Consider the following 15,602-nt stretch of genomic DNA (forward strand, 5'->3'; position numbering starts at 1 on the left):
AATGGCTAGAAAAACAGAAAATTTTACCAACTATCAACCAAAGGGTAGGAATAAGACAAGCAATAAGTTAAAACAAAGCGAAAAGGACAAGGCATTTAATCAATGAATATTTATTGAGCACCAGCTATGCTCTCAACATGGTACCGATTACAGAAAATTGAGAAACATTTGCCACACGGCCCAGCTAACAGAAACCTAGTCACCAAAAGCAGCTTTATAAAATAGGACCAATCCTGGCATGCTCTTTTGCAGGTGTGTACATGTAAATAACCACCATCTCTTAGCTACATTCCTTTAAAGATAATAAAATGCCTAACCTCCTCCCTACCCCCAAGATAAAACTTTTAAAAATGCAAACATTAATCCATTTATTCATTCATTAAATAATCATTTCTGTATCAACCTAAGATAAAAAAAAAAAAAAAAAAACACAATCTTGAAAAAGAACAAAGTTGGAGGACTCATGCTTCCAAATTTCAAAACTTACTACAAAGCTACCAAGGGTGCCTGGGTGGTTCAGCCAGTTAAGCATCAGACTCTTGGTTTCAGCTCAGGTCATGATCTCAGGGTCATGGGATGGATCCCTGTAGGAGGTTCCATGGTCAGTGAGGAGTCTGTATGAGATTCTCTCTCCCTCTAATCCCTCTCTCCCTCTCACCACCCCCTGTGTGCTCTCTCTCTCTCTCTAAAATAAATAAAATCTTAAAAAAGAAAAAAACTTACTACAACACTACAGGCATCAGGACCATGTGGTACGGGCATAAAGATAGGCATATAGATTAATGGAATGGAGTCTGGAAATAAATCCATATGTTTACAGTCAATTGACTTTGCAGGATGCAAGACAATTTAATGGGAGAAAGAATCATCTTTTCAACAAATGGTGCTGGGACAACTGGATATCTGCATAAAAACAATAAAGCTGGATCCTTCCCTCACAACATACACAAAATTTAATTCAAAATGGATGAAATGTAAGAGCTAAAATTACCAAATCCTTAGATGAAATTAGGAAATCTCAGTGCCTATGAATCAGGCAGTGGTTTGCTAGATGTGACACCAAAAGCACAAATGGCAAAAGAAAAAATAAACTGGACTTCAAAACTAAAAACTTTGTGCTCCAGAGGACACCATAGAGAAAGTGAAAAGAGAAACTGAAGAATGAGAGACTATATTTACAAATCATGTGTCTGACAAGGGAGTTTAAAATTTAAAGAATGAAAAAATAAAATAAAATAAAATAAAATATTTAAAGAATGTATAAAGAAGTCTTAGAATTCAGTAATTAAAAGACAACTCAATTCTTTAAATAGTCAAATAATTTGAATAGATGTTTCTCCAAAGAAGATATTCAAACAACAAATAAGCACATGAAAAAAAATCCCAAGTCACTAGCATTAGAGAAATGCACATCAAAACCCACAGTGAGTTATACTTCACACCCACCAGGATGGCTCTAATTAAAAAGTCAGACAACAACAAGTGTTGATGAAAATGTAGAGGAAACAGAACCCTTCCTTATACATTCCTTAGGGGATCTTACAACAATGCAGACATTCTGTAAAAGAACAGTTCCTCAAAAGATTACACGTAGAATTACCGCATGATCTAACAGTTCCACTGCTAGGTATATAACCGAGAGAAATGAAAGCCTATGTCCACGCAAAAACTTGTGAATCAGCCTCAGCAGGTAGCATTATTCAATATCCAAAAGGTGCAAAGGACCCAGTGCCCATCAACTGATGAATAGATAAATAAAATATGGTATATCCACAGTGAAATATTCATTCATAAAAGTAAGGATATACTGATACATTGTACAACTTGGGTGAACCTTGAAAACATTCTAAGTGAAAGAAGCCAGACAGGAAAGGCCACATGTGGTGCATAATTCCATTTATATATAATATCCAGAATAAGCAAATCCATGGGGATAGAAAATAGACTACTTGTTGCCAAGGATTAGGGAGAAGGGCGAATTGGGAGGGACTACCAATGGGAATGGATTTCTTCTCGGAGTGTTGGTAATGGTTGCATAACTCTGGGAATATTCTAAAAAATACAGAGTTGAACTAAAATTGAACCTGCAAAGATGATGGTATGAGGTGAGGACTTGGGTAAATTTTATGGTATGTGAATTACATCCAAATAAAGCTGTTTTTAAGAAGCCTTCTACGAGTCACACATTTTATATACTTTAATGATTTTTCTGATAAATTCATGGTACTTAAAAGTAGTTGTTAAGAGGATATCAAAGAGTTGAAGCTTACTGAAATCAAATTATTTAGGGTCAGGTGAAAGGATATTTGAAAAGCTGGGTTACTCTGGGAAACGAACAAGGCGTAGTGGAAGGGGAGGTGGGCAGGGGGATAGGGTGACTGGGTGATGGGCACTGAGGGGGCACTTGACGGGATGAGCACTGGGTGTTTATATGTTGGCAAATCAAACTCCAATAAAAAATATACAAAAAAAAAAAGAAAAGCTGGGTTATTTGAATTTATAATTTTGGTTTCCTTCTTAAACTTTTTGTGTAATCATCATGATATAAAAAGATAATTTTACATTCTGTTCACCAATTACTGGAAACTAATATGCACAACCATATGGGAACGTAATCATATATAATGCCAATCAAACTTAAAATATGTAGCATTTGTGAAAAAAGATTCTGAAAAGTGCCTGGGCCATAGCAGGCTCTTAATAAATATTTTCTAAATCTTGCCCAGCAAAAATGGGATATAAGCAGTAGAGGAAAGCACCCTGGGAAATATTGTGTAGGTTGACATATATTCATTTTATTATACTGACAATTCAAAGTGAACAAATAAATAAAGGGCACCATAGCATGCAAACATCTCAGTCTTCTCTCCCCAGCACATTTACTACTGCTGACATGTCACTGGGGAGAAGTGAAATCTCTAGGCAGAAGTGAAAGCACCTCTTAATTATTTTAACCTTATAGCTCTTCTGAAATTGTATTTATTAGTATCACTGAAAATCCCATTATCTAAAGATCTCATGACTCAGGAAATCTAAATTAATTTAGGATAACTAGATCAAGTAATCAGTAGACTTTTGCTTTTTAATGGAAAAAAGAAATAGGGCAAAGAATGGAGTGAAGGCTGGGAAGTATATGTAATCGTTTCCTAAGTTCAGGAGTGGAAAATGGACAGATCCTTTTGATAAATAGTCCAACAGTTCCCCTAATGACTAGCAATATGGCTTAGGCCCCCACTCATGCAATGGCATTTTTGTGGAATTCAATGGACTATTGAGAGAGCAGAAGGCAGGCCAGGCCTGGTATTCACAGGGAGGTTCAGATGACATAATCCTAACAGAATAATCCGTTCCCACACACAGCTTTGAATCATTCCAGCAGGAGGGGAGGAACCCAAACACCTCAGGTGTTCCCTGAATTCTGTTCATCAGATCTAGTATTATATTAACAAAGGAGTGGTTAGACCAGAAATATTTTGTTTCATGCTCTGTTACCTGCTTCTGATGCTTTAACCAATATGATGATCAAGTCTACTAATAATGAGGCCTGCTAGTTGGAGAGAGAGAACTGAAAATATAAGATATGGCTCCTAATATGTTTGGATGTTTGTGTCACCCGGAAATTCCTATGTTGAAATCCTAACATCCCAACCTGCAAAGATGATGGTTTTAGGAGGTGTGGACTTGGGGAACAGTTTAAATCACAAATGTGGAGCTCTCATGAATGGGATTAGTGCCTTACAAAAGAGGGTCCAGAGGTCCCTGGCCCCTCCCACTATGTGAGGACACAATGAGATGTCTGTGACCCGGAAGGGGGCTCTCACCAGATCTGACCGAGCTGGCATCCTGACCTTCCAGTCTCCAGAACTGTGAGAAATAATCTTTTTTTTTTTTACTCCACCCCTTTTTAAACCTGCCCTCCCCTTTTATAACCTCACCCATGAGAAATACATCTCTATTGTTCACAAGCTACACTGCTACTCCATGGTATTCTGTTATAAAAGCCCAGACAGATTAAGACAGCCCCTGTCTATAAAGGGTTTAACATAAAGTAGCAAAAACAAGGCATTATACACACACACACACACACACACACACACACACACAATAACAATGCAGTAAGTGCTGTAATCTGCTGCCAAGGGTGGCTCTAACATTACTCAGTCGTCACCTGGTTGTATGCCCACACTTTATCCACAATCTTCAATGTTTACATAGTTAAATATCTGTAAATAAGTGAACATGATAGCAATATGGCTCACCCCTCCTAAAGACCAATGGGGACTGAGGAGGCACCTTCACACCCCTCCCTCCTACAGAAGTAGAAGGCCAGGCTGGGAGACACACCCTTATTGACTAAGAGGTCAATTGCGAAAATGCCCAGCCGTTATGGAACTATTTTACCAGGACTTAAGAAAAAGAAAATGTGGAGGATAGACATTAAGCAACTTCAAAAGTGCTTTTTTTTTAAGAAAATGTGTTATAAAAGACTAAGGCAATGCAAATATGTAAACATAAAAGTGCAGTTTCCTTCCATTCCATCTCCCTTATCTCAAGCTACAGAGATGAGCAGTGTTAACAATTGGTTACATATATGTCTAGAACTTTTATAAGCATATAGAGTGTATATTTTGCATACTACCTCTCTGTAACATTTCTTGTAGTAGGACTATGGTATGCATATTTCTCTGCAATATGCTTTTGTTCTTAACTAGTATATACTGAACATTTTTCCTTGTTCCTTTAATACCTACCAAAAAATTTCCAAACTTTGGATGTGCGATAATATATTTTTAATGACATTCAGATTGTTTTAATTTTGTCACTAGTCAAGCAATGTCGCAGAGAGCACCTTTGTACGCATATCTGCACCTTTAAATGAGAGCTCCTAGGACAATTTCTTCTAAACATTTTAGAAGGTAGTTCATGAGAAGGTTTATCAACTTGAGGAGGTTTTGAATGCCAGGCAATCTGATTTATTTTGGAAATTATTTCATTACGAAATATATTTAGTGTATCTATTTTTCCCCTCACTTCAATTTTCTGTTAGCACAGAGCAAATAGCATGTACTGTATTTCTAAAGACTCTATCATATATAAACTTACACATAAATGTTAATAAATAGATGTTTTTGAATGAATGAAAAAATCATACTCTCTTGGCTCCTGTGATTATATACTTGAGACTCTTCAATTTTCTGGGAACATCTTTCTTAAGAATCTCAATCATTGGGGCACCTGGGTGGCTCAGTGGTTGAGCATCTGCCTTTGGCTCAGGTCATGATCCTGGGGTCCTGGGATCAAATCCCACATTGGGCTCTCTGCAGGGAATCTGCTTCTCCTGCCTGTGTCTCTGCCTCTCTGTTTCTCATGAATAAATGAATAAAGTCTTTATTAAAAAAGGATATTAATCATCAAAATTATAAAAACAACTGCTGTGAAGCTGATACATTTTTTTAATGTAAATACAGTTTTATGGGATTTTTTAATTATGAAAATACAAAAGAGAGAAAATTTTCCTAAAAAATCATCTGCTGAAAAGACAGCTCCTTGGTCAATTTTATTTATATCAGTGGTTGTCAATCCAGGTGATCTGGTGATGTCTAGAGACATCTTTTAGTTATCACAGTTGCATGGGTGGAATCTCCTACTGTCATCTCATGAATAGAGACCAAGGATCTTGTTAAATATTCTATAGTGTATAGGACAGCCCGCATAGCAAATAATTACCTGGTCCAAAGTGTGCCAAAGTTGATAACATTTGAAACATACACATGGGTACAGACACAAGTTTTTACAAAAATGAGATCATACCATAGATACTATGCTGTCATCTATACTTTTACTTGATATGTCAAAATATTGTTCATATAAAAAATATACTCCTACAGCACTTTTCTCTGATAGCATTTTAACAAATCAGTTATCCTTCAGTGTTTTAGAAATCTTGTAACATCTTTACATAAAGATGTAAGTGCCAAATAGTATTTGCAGCATGTGGATCTACATTGTGTTATCTGTGTAATTATATTTGAAATATGAAAATAACTAAAGAACATACCCTTTAAGGTGATTATTGCTTCCTCTGACTCTATGATTGTAGTGAAAGCTTTAATACTTATACCTTACCATGTCTCAAAACATGTAAATTTTAGTTGCGTTATTTATACAGCCAATTCATCTAGTAGCTTACTGCCAAGTGATATAAACTATTAAGAGCTTCCATTTTCATTTTTAAAGTTGTTAAAGTTCTGGATTTCTTTATGCAGTGACTTTCCCATTTTTATTTTTTATTTATTTATTTTTTTTTTGCTACAACCTACAATAAGAAACAGATACTATGGGTGCCAGGGTGGCTCAGTCTATTAAGCGTCTGCCTTTAGCTCAGGTCATGATCCCAGATTCCTGGGATTGAGTCCACATCAGGCTCCCTGCTTAGCAGGGAGAGTGTTTCTTCCTCTCCCTCTGTGCACCTGCGCCCCTCTGCTCGTACTGTCTCTCACTTTCTCTCTCTCAAATAAATAAATAAAATCTTTAAAAAAATGTTACATTGAGACCACATATACTACTGTGTATGTACATGTAACTAAAACAAGTCTCATAAAATAATGCTTACCTTTACTACATACATGCATTCCCTTCTTTTCCTCCTTTTATTTTTTTTTTAAGATTTTATTTATGTATTTATTTATTTGAGAGAGAGAGAGAGTGCACAAGTGTGGGGAAGGGTAGAGAGACAAGCAGACTCCCTGCTGAGCAGGACCCTGAGGAGTTGGGAGGGACTCAATCCCAGGACCATGAGACATTACCTGAGTGAAAATCAGACACATAACCAACTGAGGCACCCAGCCACCCCAATTCCTTCTTTTAAATATTGATTATAACCCCAAATTCATTTCACAGCCCACCAATGGTCAGGACTTGGAATTTGAAAACAATTACGACCTCAGTTTTACTCTGATTAATCATTGTATATACAATATGTTCTGACCCTTTAACCTCCTATATTTGCTGAGCAGATGGACTCATTGAAGAACAATATAATTTTTCAGTAAGTGAATTAACCTATACTTTATGTTCTAGCACACTTTTGAGAGTGAAAAGGGTTCCTCTTAATAGTTATTCCAGTTGTCAGGGATAAACCAAAAGTGTCCCAGAAAAAATAGCAGGTGGTGTCACCCTATCAACAACTGACAGAAGAGGGACGCCTGGGTGACTCAGTGGTTGAGCATCTGCCTTTGGCTCAGGTCGTGATCCCGGAGTCCTGTCATCAAGTCCCACATTGCACTTCCCACAGGGAGCCTACTTCTCCCTCTGCCAATCTCTGGATTCTACACAACTTCAACACTAAATGACTGGCTTTGAACAAATCTTTATATCTTCCTGGCCCTTAATTATTTCATGTATAAAATGTGGGCTTAATGATCTCTACTATTCCTTTCAACCTTAAAATGAAATTACTTTGGGGCTCCTGGCTGACTCAGCCAGGATAGCATGCAACTCTTCACAATCTTGGGGTTGTGAATTCAAGCCCCACATTTGGGAGAGATTATTTTTTAAAAAATTAAGTGACTTTATGCCACAAGAAATGATATGAAAACAACCTTAAAAAGCTTACAGTATAAATGAGGTAACTGAGTTATATAACATCCTACCCTTCCCCAAAAATATTCTTTCTTAGGACATTTCAGTACAAATGCCTGAATAAGAATACCTGGGCTGGGCTCAAAGAATTAACAGCCAAATATGTAACAGAATTGGAGGCCTCGAGAGTGTACCTTCTTTCATCTGCCTAGCCACAATTTAAAAAAAAATTTTTTTTTAAAAAGATACGATGATTAGGTTACAGTCAGTTTCTCAGATGAAACAGAAAAACATGTAGGAAGAAACAGAGTCTGGGATTGAAGAAAACTATGCTAAATGAGAGGTGAACAACATTGTTGATGTCACAATTCTGTTAAGAGTAGATCCTATTTAAAATCACAGTTGCAGGGTGGCCCAGGTGGCTCAGCGGTTTCCCACCACCTTCAGTCCAGGGCCTGATCCTGGAGACCCGGGATCAAGTCCTACATCAGGCTCCCTGCATGGAGCCTGCTTCTCTCTCTGCCTGTGTCTCTGCCTCTCTCTCTCTCTCTCTCTTTCTCTGTCTCTCATGAATAAATAAAAAAATCTTAAACTGGAAAAAATAAAAATAAAAATAAAAAAATAAAATCACAGTTGCAACATTGTGTGTCAATTATCAGTTTAAAAATAAATAATAAGATGAAATCATGGTTGCTGAATAAGTTAAATCTCATACTTTTATTCAAATTAAATGGAACACAGCACTTAAGTTTTTAAGAGTGACTAACTACAGAGGGCATTTATCACGTCTGCCCCTGCCCCAGCATCTTTTGAAATATCCTTTTCATCTGGTAAGAGCCCTTCTTCCTCCCCAGCGAGAAGACGAGATTCATTCTGCCAGCTGCCATGAAATGTTGACCAAGGCTCCAGCCATCAAACACACGCAGGCCCAGGACTTAAAATCAGAAGAGACTAACAGAAGTGAGCAGGTGCACAGAGGAAGCATCTCCTGCCAGGGTCACCAGCATCATCTGTGCAAGTGTGGCACTCATGTGAGCACTGGCAGGGCGAGGGAGGCTTCCCCTGGAGCAGCCCCTGATACAGTGTCAGCTGGTTCCAGCCCCACTCTGACTTGCCAGAGGAGTCTCTGAATCCTTTGACGTTATGCAATGTATTCAAAGCTACTTAAAGTAAATGCTGTTTTACCACTAAGAACACAGTGGGATACCATAGTTAGAGTCTATCTAGTCCAGCAAAGTGTTACAAGAAGAGATTAGTTTCGTCCTAAAGGACAGAAGTCAGGGATGAGACAATGAAGACCGTCTTCTGGACAAAGAATACTAAGGCTAGCTATGGGGAAGTAGACACAAGCCGTGACACACGGATTGCTGGTAGGAGACTGAAACCTAAGCCTACATATGTGTCTACGATTTGGAGAGGAAAAGGTCATCAGGGCAGAGATTTCCTTCACTGTGAAGTGAATAGAGCTGATTTTTACAGCAAAGATATGCACATTTTCACAATTAAGTTTAAACACTGAACTTCAGGGGTCTCAAAATTATCATTCCATTAGAATGCCCATCCAGAAAGATGCATCTAGAAGAAAACATAAAGAAATCATGATCTTTTGGGAATAAAGAGAAAGTTGGGAAGAAAAATGACGGAGGGAAAAAAAGGATTTTTAGATCCTAAAGATAGGAAACTGTCGTAAAATCAGAATCTGTGCATGCAACTGTCATGGCCAAGCTACCATGATAGCCAACCACTATCATGGTTTGGCTGCATTAATGATCAATATGTATCATCACGTGATTGATTCAACCACGTAACTAATGCTTATATTACCAGGATTCCTGAGCTAGGCATGCCACAGTCAGTTTAGTGATTTTATATATATATATACTGTCCATGCTTTGATTGTCACTATGGATGGGAAAGATGGAGACCATACAGGAGGAAGTTTATTTTGTATATGAAATTTAATCCATGTGTTCTGAGAATGGATTCTCTTTCTCTCTGTCTCTGTCTCTCTATCTCTCTCTCTCCGTATATATAACTTTCACAAGTGTTATGCTCCTGTGTATATACTGAGATTTGGTGGTGGGGAGTGGTGGGAACATGAGGAAGTAAAACATGGAAGTAAGCTTTTGCTTTTTAATCCCTACAGCTATTTTTTTAGTGGGTGAGGGGCAGAGGGACTGGGAGAGAATCTTAAGCAGGCTCCATGCTCAGCTCAGAGCCCAATGCAGGACTCCATCTCACAACCCTGGGATCATGACTTGAGCCAAAATCAAGAGTTGGACACTTAACTGACTGAGCCACCCAAGTACATCTCTATAACCATTTTATTTTTTAAGGAATCTCTATATCCAACATGGGGCTTGAACTCACAACCTTGAGATCAAGAGTCATATACTCTACCGACTGAGCCAGCCAGGCACCCTTATCCCAATAACTATTACTGATGCCCTGAAGCTGTCTCTCATAGGTGAGGCAAAGTATGAGCCACGAGTACTTTTATCTTGCAGCCAGGGGGCCTTTCCCTCCCACTTATGGAAACAAATTGGGATAAACTAAATAAGAAAACACTATGGATAACTTTGAATTCATTCTAATTTATATATTAAAAAATAATTTCTAAAGAAAGTTAATATTATTAACAGTTGATTGCAATTGCATCGGTAACATCTGTCAGTTGAGAACTACTTTGCACTCTGCTCATCGTGACTAAAGAATCCTAATGATTCACCCAGGAAAATGCACAACAAATAGAGTGGAAGATTTGAGGAAAAAAATGCATGACTATCCCCCAAAACATAAAGATTGTTATGTTAGTTATCTATTTCTATGTAAAAAATGAGCCCAAAACATAATAGTTTAAATCATCAGTACACATTTATTATCTCTTACAGTGTAGATAGAACATAAATGCAGTAAGAGCTTGGCCTACTAGTTCATAAAGTCAGAGTCAAATGGTGGTAGAGGCAAGTTCAAGAAGACTTGCCTCGGGCTGGAGGACCTGTTCCCAAGCTGGCTCATTCATATGAATGGCAAATAGTTGCTGGCTGTTGACACATGGGCTTTTCTCAAAAGTCTTCAACACGTCCTCAAGGCCTGGTGGCTCACACCTCCCCAGGGCAAGGAATCAAAAAAGGAGCAAAGCGAAAGCTTCCATGGCCTTTATGACCTAGCCTTGATGTCACACACCACTGATGTCATTTCCACTGATCTATGAGTCACATGGGTCAGCTCTGACTCAGTGTGAAAATAGATGATGCAGGAAAGTTAATACTATTGAAGTGAGGATTATTGGGGACCACCTTGGAGACAACGTATGATAGAAATAAGGGAAATAGGATTAGGAAGGAGCAGTGCTTCCCCTGCAGGTAATAAGAGAATAAGAGATGAAAGCTATCTTAAGACTGTCATTTTGAAACTTCTGGAAAGAATGGAGAGAGAACCATAAAAAAAAGGGTCTCAGGAACCTAGGGCCCAGATAGAAGAGAAAGGGGGATGGTCCCCAGTGGAGCCTAGTTCCTTGGGATATATTTAGGAAAGCAGAATGTGAGAGAGAAAAGAACTGAATGCCTGGCAATATAAGATTTGTACCATTACTTTCTCAGAGCTCAGACCCCAAAGGGATCATTTGCATTTCCTAGAGATGCTTCCTTTAGGTCATTAAACTCATTTCATTAAAATAACAAGGGGATCCTGGGACTCAAGGGAGAAACTATTTAATAGTAAAACCTGTGAACTAATAAAAGTAGTAAACCAATAAGCCTCGTGCCTTGGTAAAACTCGTGAACACATCTTCACGGATATGGCACATAATGAAGGACGGGAATTGGACTGGCACCACATGGCTGCTCTTGTGGCACGTCAGCACTGCTACTGTTATTGTACCTACCTGGGCCTTCCGTAGGGATGAATCCCATGAACACTACCACCGTCGCATGAAGACGGGTAGGGAGGAACCAATTATTGTTGAGCACTTAACGTGTTGGGCACTAGGCTAGGGGTTTTCTACACACTGATTTTTGTTTGTTTGTTTTTTAAGAATTTATCTATTTGACAGAGAGCACACATGCACAGGTAGGCAGAGTGGCAGGTAGAGGGAGAGGGAGAGGGAGAAGTAGAAGTAAGATTTGAGCAGGGAGCCAAAGGCAGAGCTCAATCCCAGGACCCTGGGATCATGACCTGAGTCGAAGGCAGATGCCCAACCAACTGAGCCACCCAGGCACCCCCACACTGATTGTTTAATATAATTCTCTGCATTTCTCAAAGGCAAAATTAAGGATCAGAGTCATTAAAGGGGCCAGGGTCTACTAATTGTTCCCCAATATCCATCTTTTCCTTCTGCCTTCTAATACTAGAACCTCCATGGTTCCAGCTAGGTACATAGCTGAACAACTAGAGACTACAGTTCTCAGCCTCCCATACAGCAGCTAGGTAATAGCCACGTGATTCAATAATAATCAATAGAATGTGACTAGAATAGATGCACATGACTTGTAGGTCATACCTTTTGAAAAAGTGCCTTCCACTAACTTATATTGCCCCATTCCCAGCAGGCGGGTACATAGATGCGGCCCTGAGTCGGCTTCCACGATGCAAATAAGACCACAACCTTATGGCATGGCCAAACCCAAGTTCTCAGGTGAGCACATGAAGCTGCCTACGAGCCTAGACTGCCTGCCATCTTGGACTTTTAAGTCAGAGAGAAATAAAATAATATATAAGTCACTGTTATCTTAATCTCTATGAAAGCAATTAAACCAGTGTCCTAACCAATGCATGAACTTGTCATAGATCATCCAGCAGCAAGTGGCAGACCTGCGACATTTTCGCTTTCAAATTTCTGCTCTATCACCTGCTGTACACTAAACAAGGAAAATGTCCTTGTTAAGGAGAATGTTACTTCTTTTTTTAAAGAAACCTCTATGCCTAACATGGGACTCAAACTCAGGACCTCGAGATCAAGAATTGCAAGCTCTACCGACTGAGCCAACCAGGCGCCCCAAGAAAATGTGACTTTTGCTCTCGACGCTCTTGTGTATTCTAAGAGCTCAATGAATATTTGAAAATGAGAGTGTCCATTTGGAGAAATTTATGTCCTTTTTTTTTTTTTTAAGATTGTATTTATTTATTCATGAGAGACAGAGAGAGAAACAGAGACACAGGCAGAGGGAGAAGCAGGCTCCATGTAGGGAGCCTGACGTGGGACTCGATCCTGGTTCTCCAGGACCAGGCCCCAGGCGGAAGGCGGCGCTAAACCGCTGAGCCACCCGGGCTGCCCTTTATGTCCTTTTTTGGTGAAGAACCAAAACTATGTTTCCTTCAATGTTGAGCACAATCTATCTCCATTATGATGAATGTTACACTTTTTTAGAATTTGGGCTCTGTTTATGTTCTGTTTTGGGGTTCTGACTCATTTTCCTTTGGAACAGAAGTCTATTTGAAGGATGTTAAATTTACTTATTATTTTCAAATGCAGTGTTCTCTGGGCACATTTTTCTATAGCTTATATAGATGCCTACCATCTTGCCATCTTTATATAGCTCTTCTTATTCGTGCTAAAAATAAGAATATGTACAGCAAATATTAAACCAATACCTACTGGCATGATCATACTGGTTGGTAATAAAATATTAAAATAGTTCTATTTTTGTTGATAAACAGCCAACATCCTATGAGACTTCTGAGCTCTCCCAGCTGCTCTAGCATCTATGGTCCATCCTTTAGCGCTCGTAGGTATCCCAGCACCCAGAAACCAACAGGGAACCTCCAGCTCTGTGGCTCAAATCCTTTTGGATTAATTGGTGCTTGTATCCTATTGGTTACTAAATTTTTTTTTTTTTTTTTTTTTTTTTTTTTTAATGGTAGGCACGCAGTGAGAGAGAGAGAGAGGCAGAGACACAGGCAGAGGGAGAAGCAGGCTCCATGCACCGGGAGCCCGACGTGGGATTCGATCCCGAGTCTCCAGGATCGCGCCCTGGGCCAAAGGCAGGCGCTAAACCGCTGCGCCACCCAGGGATCCCATGGTTACTAAATATATTTAATGTCACTCTGGAAGCTGTCCAGCCTATGGCTTGCAAAGTAACTTTATGATAATTTCTAAAGCTCTTCATTTCAAAAACGCCTTTGAGAAACCTATCAGTATAGAGATACGATTCTGCTGATAGTTTTTTTGTCTTTTCAAAGACTTTATGTGTATTTCCACAATTCAAGATGTGCATTTGTAACATTCTTCCAAGGCCTTCCCACCAAATCCCAACTTACCTTACTACAGGTACACACACATACACCCACATACACACACACACAGAGTCATTAAGGTAACACAAAGTAGAACTGGGGGAAAATGAATTAAACATAGTTCAAACTTACTCAAAATTACTCAGTAGTTGAACTACTTTTCCCAAATAATTTTATGTTCTCAAAATGAAAAATATCCCGTTTGTTTATAAACAAACAGTCTCTCACTGTCATATTACATTCTCTAAAGCTGGGGTCCACACATCACTTAAAGTCTCCCTTGAGCTGGTAATCATGGAACAAAGCCCTAGTTAAGTAAAGTAAAATGTTTCTCCTTTGCACTTTCTAACAATTATAACATAATGTACGTAGCTTTATTGTCAGCTATAGTAATTGCACTTGAAAAATGTATTAGAATGTGTTTGATATAAAACATTTACCATAGTGTCTGACATGTTATCAACATCATAATGATGATGATGATTATATCTCTAAACTCCAAGTTTCATCCTGCTACCCTCGCCTGCTTAAGATTCTATGTGTCTCCTCCTTGCTTTTCTTAACACAGTTTAGTGGCTTGGTAGTCAGGTTCTTTTCAGTTCTCATCTTTCAAAACTTATGTTTTTTGTTTTATGTTTTTGAGATTTTATTTACTTATTTATTTGAAAAATAGTGAGAGAGAGCACAAGAAGAGGGGAGAGGGAGAAGCAGACTCCATGCTGAGCAGGGAGCCTGATGTAGGGGCTTGATTCCAGGACTCTTGAGATCACGACTTGAGCTGAAGGCAGAAACTTAATCAGTTGAGCCATCCAGGTGCCCCCAAAACTCATGTTCTGTTTCCTCTTTACCTTCTAGTCATAGGAAACTCATTAAGTCCCCTAACTGGACCTCATATCTCTAATCCTAAGCTTTTTCACGTACTGTTCCATTTGCTCGAACATTTCATCTGAGTAACTCTTCTTCATCCATAAACTCTCAATTTAGATGATGCTACGTACGTCCTTGCAAGTCCGGGTTAGGTGCCTCACCTTGTCTCTATTTTCATAGCAGCCTGGGCCTCATTACACTGGTACACCATGTGGTTACTTGCCCATTTCCTAGATCATAAGCTTTAGGAACATCGGGAATAGCTCAGTTCCTTTTCCCTGTTGTGTCTCTATTCAGGCTTTGGATTAATAGTATAATTGTTGAATAAACCAGTGTTTAAAGATAAATATGTGCCTGTCTCATAATGACAATAAACCTTTCCACTTTGAGGAAATTCACATGTAACTAAAAAGACTGAAAACAAAACAAAAATCTGTATTTATATTTAATTACTCTGTGTAAATATTAAATATGCCTCTTACATTTTAGACGGCAACCCATGTTTTCGTTTCATGGCCTATAAAATGGGGTAAGAATATTTACTCAATTGAATTGAACTTTGAGGACTGTGGAGCAAAGGAAATTAAAATGCTGTGTATTTTAAATTATTAATTTTTAGTAGTAAGCTAGTAGGCACCTTGCTGTGTAAATTTTATGTCCCTTCTCCTTAAACAAATCTTCAATAAATATTTTTGAGATTAATAAAGTGCCCAGAAAAGACCAAATTATATTTTTAAAATATAATCTATATTTAATTTGCCTCTTTCCTAAATCTCATAATTATGGTGTCCTTAGTTAATTTTGCTATATAGCATTTTTTTTTAATCCAAGCAACCTGTAATCAAATGTATCTTGTCACAGGATACAGACAAATATTCATATGTACTTTTAGAGCTAAAAGGGCAGATGAATCTTAAACC

General features: G+C 38.5%; 1 long non-coding RNA gene across 1 annotated transcript; it reads left to right on the forward strand.

The window, feature by feature from the left end:
• Positions 1–10,514: 10,514 nt before the first annotated feature.
• LOC144313667 (uncharacterized) lies at positions 10,515–13,632 on the forward strand. The gene is made up of 3 exons (XR_013379291.1): positions 10,515–10,946; positions 12,132–12,217; positions 13,444–13,632. It is a non-coding gene; the product is annotated as an uncharacterized LOC144313667 (long non-coding RNA).
• The last annotated feature ends 1,970 nt before the right edge of the window (positions 13,633–15,602 follow it).

Source organism: Canis aureus, chromosome 5 (genome assembly GCF_053574225.1).
Source record: "Canis aureus isolate CA01 chromosome 5, VMU_Caureus_v.1.0, whole genome shotgun sequence".
NCBI classification, from domain to species: domain Eukaryota; kingdom Metazoa; phylum Chordata; class Mammalia; order Carnivora; family Canidae; genus Canis; species Canis aureus.